Consider the following 8,954-nt stretch of genomic DNA (forward strand, 5'->3'; position numbering starts at 1 on the left):
ACCAGGGGGCACCAAACCATGTATGTAACAAAAATATCTGCACATGGGAACGTTTTTAAAAAAAATTACAATTGAAAAATTTTCTGTTTTGTGAGATGTAACACAAAATTTATTATTAACCCCTTCCCGCTGCAGCCACTTTTGACCTTCCTGACAGAGCCTCATTTTTCAAATCTGACATGTTTCACTTTATGTGGTAATAACTTTGGAACTTGTGGAAAAACACCAATATTAAGAGAAAATTTGCAAATATTAGCACTTTTCGAAATTTCAATGTATCTGCTTGTAAGACATGCAGTAATACCACACATAATAGTTACTACTTAACATTTTTAATACATCTACTTTATGTTTGCATCGTTTTTTTAACATCCTTTTATTTTCCTAGGACGTTACAAGGCTTATAAGTTTAACAGAAATTTCCCACATTTTTTAGAAAATGTCAAAAGCCTATTTTTCTAGGGACTAGTTCAGTTCTGAAGTGGCTTTGAGGGGACTATATATTAGAAAGCCCCCATAAATCACCCCATTTTAAAACTGCTCCCCTCAAATTATTCAAAACAGCATTTAGAAAGTTTCTTAACCCTTTAGACTTTTTACGAATTAAAGCAAAGTGGAGGTCAAATTTACAAATTTCATTTATTTGCAGAAATTCCATTTTAATCAATTTTTTCTGTAACACAGAAGGTTTTATCAGAGAAACACGAATTAATATTAATTGTCCAGATTCTGCAGTTTTTATAAATAACTCACATGTCCTAGTGTCCTAATGGACCGAAACACAGGCCTTAGAAGCAAAGGAGTACCTAGTGGATTTTGGGGCATTCTTTTTATTGGGGTATGTTCAAACGGGCTATTTTAACCATTTAACCATTTTTTTGGGCCGTAAACATCCCGAAAAATGGCTGGGAAATCGGAAGAAGAATGCCTTCAAACATCTGCCCATTGATTTCAATGGGAAACGGTCATTGACTCTATAGACAAAAAGCTCCAAAAACGGCCTAAAAAATGCAGCAAAAAACGCGAGGTGCTAAAAATACTGCTTTTTCCCTTGAAAACAGCTCTGTATTTTGAGACGTTTTTTTGTAAGCGTGTGAATATATCCTTGGATTAAATTTTAGGCACTATGTCAGGTTAGAATGGGTCTTGTGGAGCCAAAACAAAGGAAACACCCCCAAAAATACCCTATTTTGGCAACTAGATGCCACAAGGAATTCATCTAGGGGTGTAGTGAGCATTTTGACCACACAGGTGTTTCATAGATTTTATTAGAATTTGGACGTGAAAATGAAAAGTTTTATTTTTTTCCAATAAGATGTTGTTGTACAGTAGCTATAAAAAAATATTTCCATAAGGAATAAAGGAGAAAAAGCCCTCCAACATTTGTAAAGCAACTTCTCCAGAGTATGGAAATACCCCATATTTGGTAATAAATTGCTGTTTGGGCACATCGCAGGGCTCAGAAAGATAGGAGTGCAGGATTGGTTTCTCGGTACCATGTCGCTTTTGCAAAGCCCATAAGATACCAGTACAGTGGAAACTCCCCAAAAGTGACTCCACTTGGGAAACTACACCCCTTGAGGAATTCATCTAGGGGTGTAGTGAGCATTTTGGCCCCACAGGTGTTTCATAGATTTTATTAGAATTGGGCAGTGAAAATAAAAATGAATTTTTTATCAATAAGATGTAGCTTTAGCTCAAAATGTTTTATTTTCTACACAAATAAAGGAGAAAAACAACCCCGACATTTGTAAAGAAACTTCTCCAGAATTCGTAAATACCCTATATTTGGTCATAAACTGCGGTTTCAGCACACGGCAGGGCTCAGAAGGGAAGGAGCACCATTTGCTAGAATCGTTTTTGGGTGCTGTGTCGCATTTGCAAAGCCCCTGTGGGACCAAAACAGTGGAAACCCCCCAATAGTTACCTCATTTTGGAAACTACACCCCTCAAGGTATTTACCTGGTAGTGGACTGAGCATGCTAACCCCACAGGTGTTTTCCAGAAATTAGTGTGCACTCGATGTTGCAGAGTGAAAATGGCAATTTTACCATGGATTTGCCATTTCAGTGTCCAATATGTTGTGTCCAGCATGTGTCACCATGAAAACGCAGCTCTCTAATTAATATGCCGAGTTTCCTGGTTTTAGAAACACCCTACATCTGCCTCTAATCTTTTACCTGGACGATCAACAGGGTTCAGGAGTGAAAGAGTACCATGCGAAATTGAGGCCTAATTTGGCGATTTACAAAGTATTGGTTCACATCTGCAGGACTGATGTGAAATAAGAAAATAAACCCCTGAAAAGTGACTCAATTTTGGAAACTACACCCCTAAAAGCATTTATTAAGGGGTGTAGTGAGCATTTTCACCCCACAGGTCTTTTCCATAAATTATTGCCCTGAGGATGGTGCAAAGTAAAAATTGCAATTTTTCCCCAGATGTGATATTTCAGTGGCAAACTTGTTGTGCCACTGGAGAGACTCACTACAAAAATTTTTAAAACGGTTCTCCGGATTTGATGGTGCCATATATGTGGATGTAAACTGCTGTTTGGGCACACTGTAGGGCTCAGAATAGAGGGAGCACCATTTTGCTTTTGGAGCGTGGATTTTGCTTGGTAGTAGTTTTATTTGGAGTTTGACTGACATTTCAGTTTATAATGTGGGGGGTACATGTAAGCTGGGCAGAGTACATCAGGGGCATAGTCAGGTGGTAGAATAATGGGGTAAAAAAAACAATAAAATAATCCATAGATGTGTGTTACGCTGTGGAACAATCCGTTCTGCACAGGCCGGTGTCGCACTGATAAATGTCCTGGTTTACACTCCGCACATTTGCAGTTTGGGGAATTTTGCTGGGAAAGTGTTGTCCTGGTATAATACAGGCACCCTCGCTTCAAGCAGATATGTTTGGGCCCTCCCTTTCCTGGTTCCATAATATTAGGGTCTTAATAATCGCCTCTTGAAACAGAAGAAATGTTCCCCCCGGGCCTGCACACCTGCATATTTCTTCTTTCCTGACTTATTGGAGCCATAACATTTTTTTTTTTATATAGACGTAATGGTATGAGGGCTGTTTTTTTGTAGGATGAGCTGTAGTTTTTATTATTACCATTTTGGGGTACATGCGACTTTTTGATCACATTTTGTCCTATTATTTGGGAGGCAAGGAGACCAAGAAACAGCAATTCTGTCATCGTTTTCTAGGTTTCCTTTTATGCAGCATTCACCGTGCGTTATAAATGACATGTTAACTTTATTCTGCGGGTGAGTATGATTCCGGCGATACCAAATTCATAGCGCTTTTTTATAACTTTTTGCACAATAAAATTACTTTTTTTAAAAATTATGTGTTTTTTCTGTCACCATGTTTGGAGAAACCTAACTTTCTAATTTTTTCGTCGAGGGATCTGTATGAGTGCTTGTTTTTTGCGAGACGAGCTATTGTTTTTATTGATATAGTTTTTCGATACATGCAAATTTTTAATCACTTTTTATTCAAATTTTTGGAAGGCAAAGTGACAATAAGACAGCAATTATGTATGATAGTATAATGGTTGCCTTCTTGAACACAAAAAAAATACATGGAAATATACCCAACATTTCCTTAATTAGTTTGAAACATCTTGTCTCCAAAGTATACGTACATATATTTTTTAGACAAAAAACAGATATATCCACCAACAAAGTAATAGACATTACTGACGCCTTGATGCAAAATCTTGAATCCGGTCGCGTAATGTTTTGGCTCAATAGCGTTCCTCAAGCTCGATTTTAATGCAGATCACGGGAGTCCAGGAATTTAGATATAACACATGTCCAGCCCCGCATGAGCAATCCACTGGTCGCATCTATTCTAGACCCAATCAGTGGATGCCGATGCACTTGTGGCACACGTGTGCATAGACAGACGCAATATAGGACTGCAGACGCTGGTACTTGGGACACATGTTGACTTACCCATGGCGCCATAATGGTACATAGCTATCAATTATTGCAGCGTATATATTGACTACACACGCAGCTATCTATATAAAAATTCTTGATTCAGCCACTGTTTTTAACTGACCCCTGAGGAAGCCGGGTCCCTCCGGCTATACGCGTGGGGAAGGGATTGAGGCCAGCTTTACACTTAGTGCCCATTCAGCTGGTTTACCTTGTCCAGGCTTTCCCATCTTGAGATCATAAGTAGCCACAGTTGGTATTGTATATTGCACATGGCACTTTATATATGTATATTTATGTAGCATTTGTTGCATTGTATTCTTTACCATAATTGATTTTCTTGCTGGGTTGGACTAGTGTTTATCTATGTCTTACATTAGTGCTGGTCTCTGGTCACGTGTCTTATTTTGGACCTGGCTTTGATACTACAATATATGGAGTTTTGCCCACTTTGTTTTGTGTGTTTTTTTAACGTTTTTCTTTATCGTTTTTAGTTCTTGTGTTTCAGAAGCAAGTCATTTTGTGATTGCTGTAATTCTCATAGTAGAGCAGTATTAGTCACTGAAACCGTAAAGTTGGGCATACATACTTTAAATCACTGGTTTCCCGACTCAACCATAAGCTTACTTGTTCAGCTTGGCTTTCCCTATCTTCAATGGTGAGAGGGGAATAATCCGCTGCCAAAATCCCTCTTGCAGCGGCTTATTTCCCACTGGAACAAAAAATTGGACATGTTGATCTCCATCATGCCCAATCCTTTGTTCCACGACAGCAGATGTTGGAGACCCCCATACACATCGGGTAGTCAGCCAAATCTGCAGACTTTGGCGGGTTCAGATAAAATTCATCTGAATGTCATCTGAATGTCATCTTTGTCATGTGACCGGCCCCACTGTACTCTATGTATAAGCAGTAGCAGTAGTACATCAAGTACATAGAGTACAGCGAGCCGAAGAGTCCTATCGTCATCAAATAAGACTCTTCAATGGATAGAGGGGAATAATCCACTACCAAAATCTCTCTTGCAGTGGCTTATTTCCCACGGGAGCAAAAAACTGGACATGTTGAAATCCAACATGCCCAATACTTCTTTCCACGACGGCAGATATTGGAGACCCCTATACACATTGGATAGTCAGCCAATCCTGCAGACATTGGCGGGTTCGGATAAAATTTATCTGAATTTCATCTGAATGTCATCTGGTGCAGTGGCATCTGGTAGATAAGAGGACAGCAGAAACGAGAAGAGGTGATTATGTTGTCAGGACGCAGGACACATAGGAGATTTGCCTATGTATAAGCAGTAGCAGTAGTACATCGATTACATGGAGTACAGCGGGGCCGGTCACATGACAAATTCGTATTGTCATCAAAGAAGATTGTGCAACTAAGCTTCCGGTCCCCAGGCAGCACTTTAAAAATATATGTAAATCTCAGAATCAGCGTAAAGGGGGACCATGATGTATATTAGTGAGTGTACTCACATACTGCAGAGAGTACACTGCTAATAATTTTTGGTCCCCACATAACCCCTTTAAGTTTTGTTACTGTTGTTTTACTCACTACATACGTTGAATTTTGGTCCCACATGTCTACCTGTAACCCTAGTCTTAATCTTAGGACCCTTTAGTGGGGAGCAGTATGTGTCACCTGCAGGCTACTGTTTATCATGGTCAATGCATTAGGGATATTAAGGAGGTCTGACAGAATAGTTACAGCCGAAAATTCAGGTTTATTTTGCTTTGTGTTTAGTGCTATGTGATTATTGTGAAGATCTTTGAGTAAACAAGACTTTAGAGTAAAACGGAATTGAAGATTATAGTGAATAGCCGGTTTCATGAAGAAAGTAACAGTACAGTAAATGGTCTCATTATTTTTGTCAAATTACCGTTTTGGGTGGTGGAAGAGGTGACAAGTACTGGTCAGTTGTGTTCATGTTTGTCCTGGGGATAGTTTGAGATCTTGCTGTGAATGGGATGTTAAATTGTTTTGTATCAATGACACACAAAGAACAATTATATTTGAAGGGCTACTGTAACGATTCTAACGGCTTCTGACCTTCTCCACCTACAGGTGTAATGTGACCTGCAGGGCATATTTCTAGTGCAAGAAAGAAACACATCCTGTGCGCCTGCACACATACACATACACACATATACAATGTCGTTATTTTTTCCAAACCCTATAATTCAGTAACGTGTAGAACCACTTTTAGTAACAATAACTTGAAGGAAATGTCTTCTGTATACATTTTTTAGTCTCGCACATAGTTACATAGTTACATAGTTACATAGTATGTACGGCTGAAAAAAGACACATGTCCATCAAGTTCAACCATTTAAGAGATTTTTTTCCCACTCTACTTTACAACATTGCTTCAGTTCATTGCTGTTTGAGGGTATTCAGGCCCTTTTACACTGGCCAATTATCGGGAAAAAGAGCGGTCATAGAACGCTGGTTCCCGATCTTTGCCCTGTGTAACAAGCATTCGTCCCCATAATATCTCCTTGTGAAAGGAGCAAACGAGCGCCAATCAAGGAGCTGTCTCGTTCATCGGTGCTCGTTTACATGGCCTACGTCGGGCCATGTAAAAGGACCCTTAGTTTATGCAAAGCTTTCTTAAGACCAATAAGGTTGAGATCTGGACTTTGCCTTGTCCTGTCCTCACCTTTAGCCAGATTCAGTGGCGTAGCTAGCGGTGGGGGCACCATGACCGGCAAGGCCACGCTACAGTATTAACGGAGAAAGGAGGGGAAAAAAATGGATCGTCTGGAGGCGCTGCTGCGTGGCAAAATTTGTAGAAATGACGGTAAAGTCCAGATATAATAAAATCGTTTATTTCAATATGTGGCTACGCGTTTCAACGCTGAACGAGCGTCTTCCTCAGGCCTTGTACACATTGTGCTTCTGACACTTTATATAACATAGTGAGTTCAAATTAACAGGAGTGAAAAACCGCCAAATCTGCCGAGGTCAGAGTGCGACCGTGATGTCACACCCGGTTTTTTCAACAAAAGGGCAGTTAAAACAGAAATTAACCATTATAAAAATTAATACTTTCTTTTGTTTACAAAACATAGACACTTGATGATTGGGATACAGTGGGATAGTGCCTGAATTGTATAAATTACAGAAATAACCTAAAAGTAGTGGTCTTTAACCCCTTAATGACCGGGCCTGAAAAGACCTTAATGACCAAGCCAGATTTGTTAAATCTGGTATGTCTGACTTTATCAGAGAATAACTCTGCGAAAGTTTTGAATATACAAGTAATTCTGACATTGTTTTTTCGTCACATGTTGTACTTTATTTTAGTGGTAAAAGTAGACTGATACGATTTGCGGAACTTAATTAAAAAATAGAAAAATGTAAGAAATACTGTAAAAATTATCATTTTTCCCTATTTTTAACTGCAATATGTCACATATGTACATACATACTGTACAATTTTTTTTATTAAATATATATTTCCATCGCTTTACTCTATTTTGGCAGCACTTTTGAAAAAAAAAAATTTTTTTTTTAGCAATTTAGAAGACTTACATGTTTGGTAATAATTTTATACATTTTGAAGTACATTTTGTTTTCTTGCACCAAGCCAGGTTTTCATAGGCTCATAGGTGTCAGAATGGTGGAAACCCCCACTAGTGACCCCATTTGGAAAACTACACCCCTTAAGGTATTTAATAAGGGGTGTTGTAAGTATTTTGACCCCACAGTTTTTTTGTAAGAATTCATGCAAAGCAGGCGTAAAAAAATATAATTTCACTTTTTTCATAAAAGTATCACTTTGAAGACCGATTTCTTTGTAAAGCGACCATGAGAATGAAGAAACACACCCCAAAATCTATCACCCTGTTTCTCCTGTTTTCAAAAATGCCCCCATTGTGGCCCTAATGCGTTGCCTGGACACACAGCAGGGACTGAAAGGAAGGGGGCACCCGGAGGCATTCAGGTCTCATATTTTGCTTGAAAATGTTTTAGGCCCCACTGTGCATTTGGAGAGGTTTTGAACTACCAGAACGAAAGAAACTCCCCATAAACGAACCCATTTAGAAAACTAGACCCCTTAAGGTATTTATCTAGGGTTGTAGTGAGTATTTTGACCCCACAGTTTTTTTGCTAAATTTAATGCATAGCAGGTGAAATAAAAAAAACAAAACACTTTTTATATAAAAGTATCACTTTGAAGACCGATTTCTTTGTAAAGCAACCATGAGAATGAAGAAACACACCCCAAAATCTATCACCCTGTTTCTCCTGTTTTCAAAAATGCCCCCATTGTGACCCTAATGCGTTGCCTGGACACACGGCAGGGCCCGAAAGGGAGGGAGCACCCGGAGGCTTTCAGGACACACGTTTTGCTTGAAAATGTTTTAGGTCCCAATACACATTTATAGAGGCACTGAGCTGCCAAAAAGATAGAAACTCCCCATAAATGACCCCATTTTGAAAACTAGACCCCTTAAGGTATCCATCTAGGTGTGTACTAAGGTTTTTGACCCCACAGTTTTCGCAGGAAGTAATGCAAAGCAGGTGGAAAGCAAATTTTATTTAACTTTTTTTCACAAATGTGTCATTTTAAGGTCAGATTTCTTGTACAGAGGACATGAGAATAAGGAAATGAACCAGAAAATGTATCACCCTGTTTCTCCTGTGTTCAAAAATATCCCCATTGTGGCCCTAATGTGTTTCCTGGACACACGGCAGGACCCAAAAGGAAGGGAGCACCCGGAGGCTTTCAGGACAGACATTTTGCTTTGAAAATGGGAGGATTCTACTTTTCTAGATTGAGAAATAGATGTCCCTAACAGTTTCTACACCCTATGACTATGTCGTGCTAAGAAAGCAGCTGTCCTGAAATCATGTCAGTCCATAGACATTATGCATATCAACCCGCTCTGATATATAGTAAGTTAGAGTGGGAAAATGAATTAAACTGTTGGCGGAAAAAGGCAATATATCCAAAAAAAGGAGGAAGAATGTATCCAGCTATGTGGAAAACTA

This window comes from Rhinoderma darwinii, chromosome 4 (assembly GCF_050947455.1).
Source record: "Rhinoderma darwinii isolate aRhiDar2 chromosome 4, aRhiDar2.hap1, whole genome shotgun sequence".
In the NCBI taxonomy this organism is placed as follows: domain Eukaryota; kingdom Metazoa; phylum Chordata; class Amphibia; order Anura; family Rhinodermatidae; genus Rhinoderma; species Rhinoderma darwinii.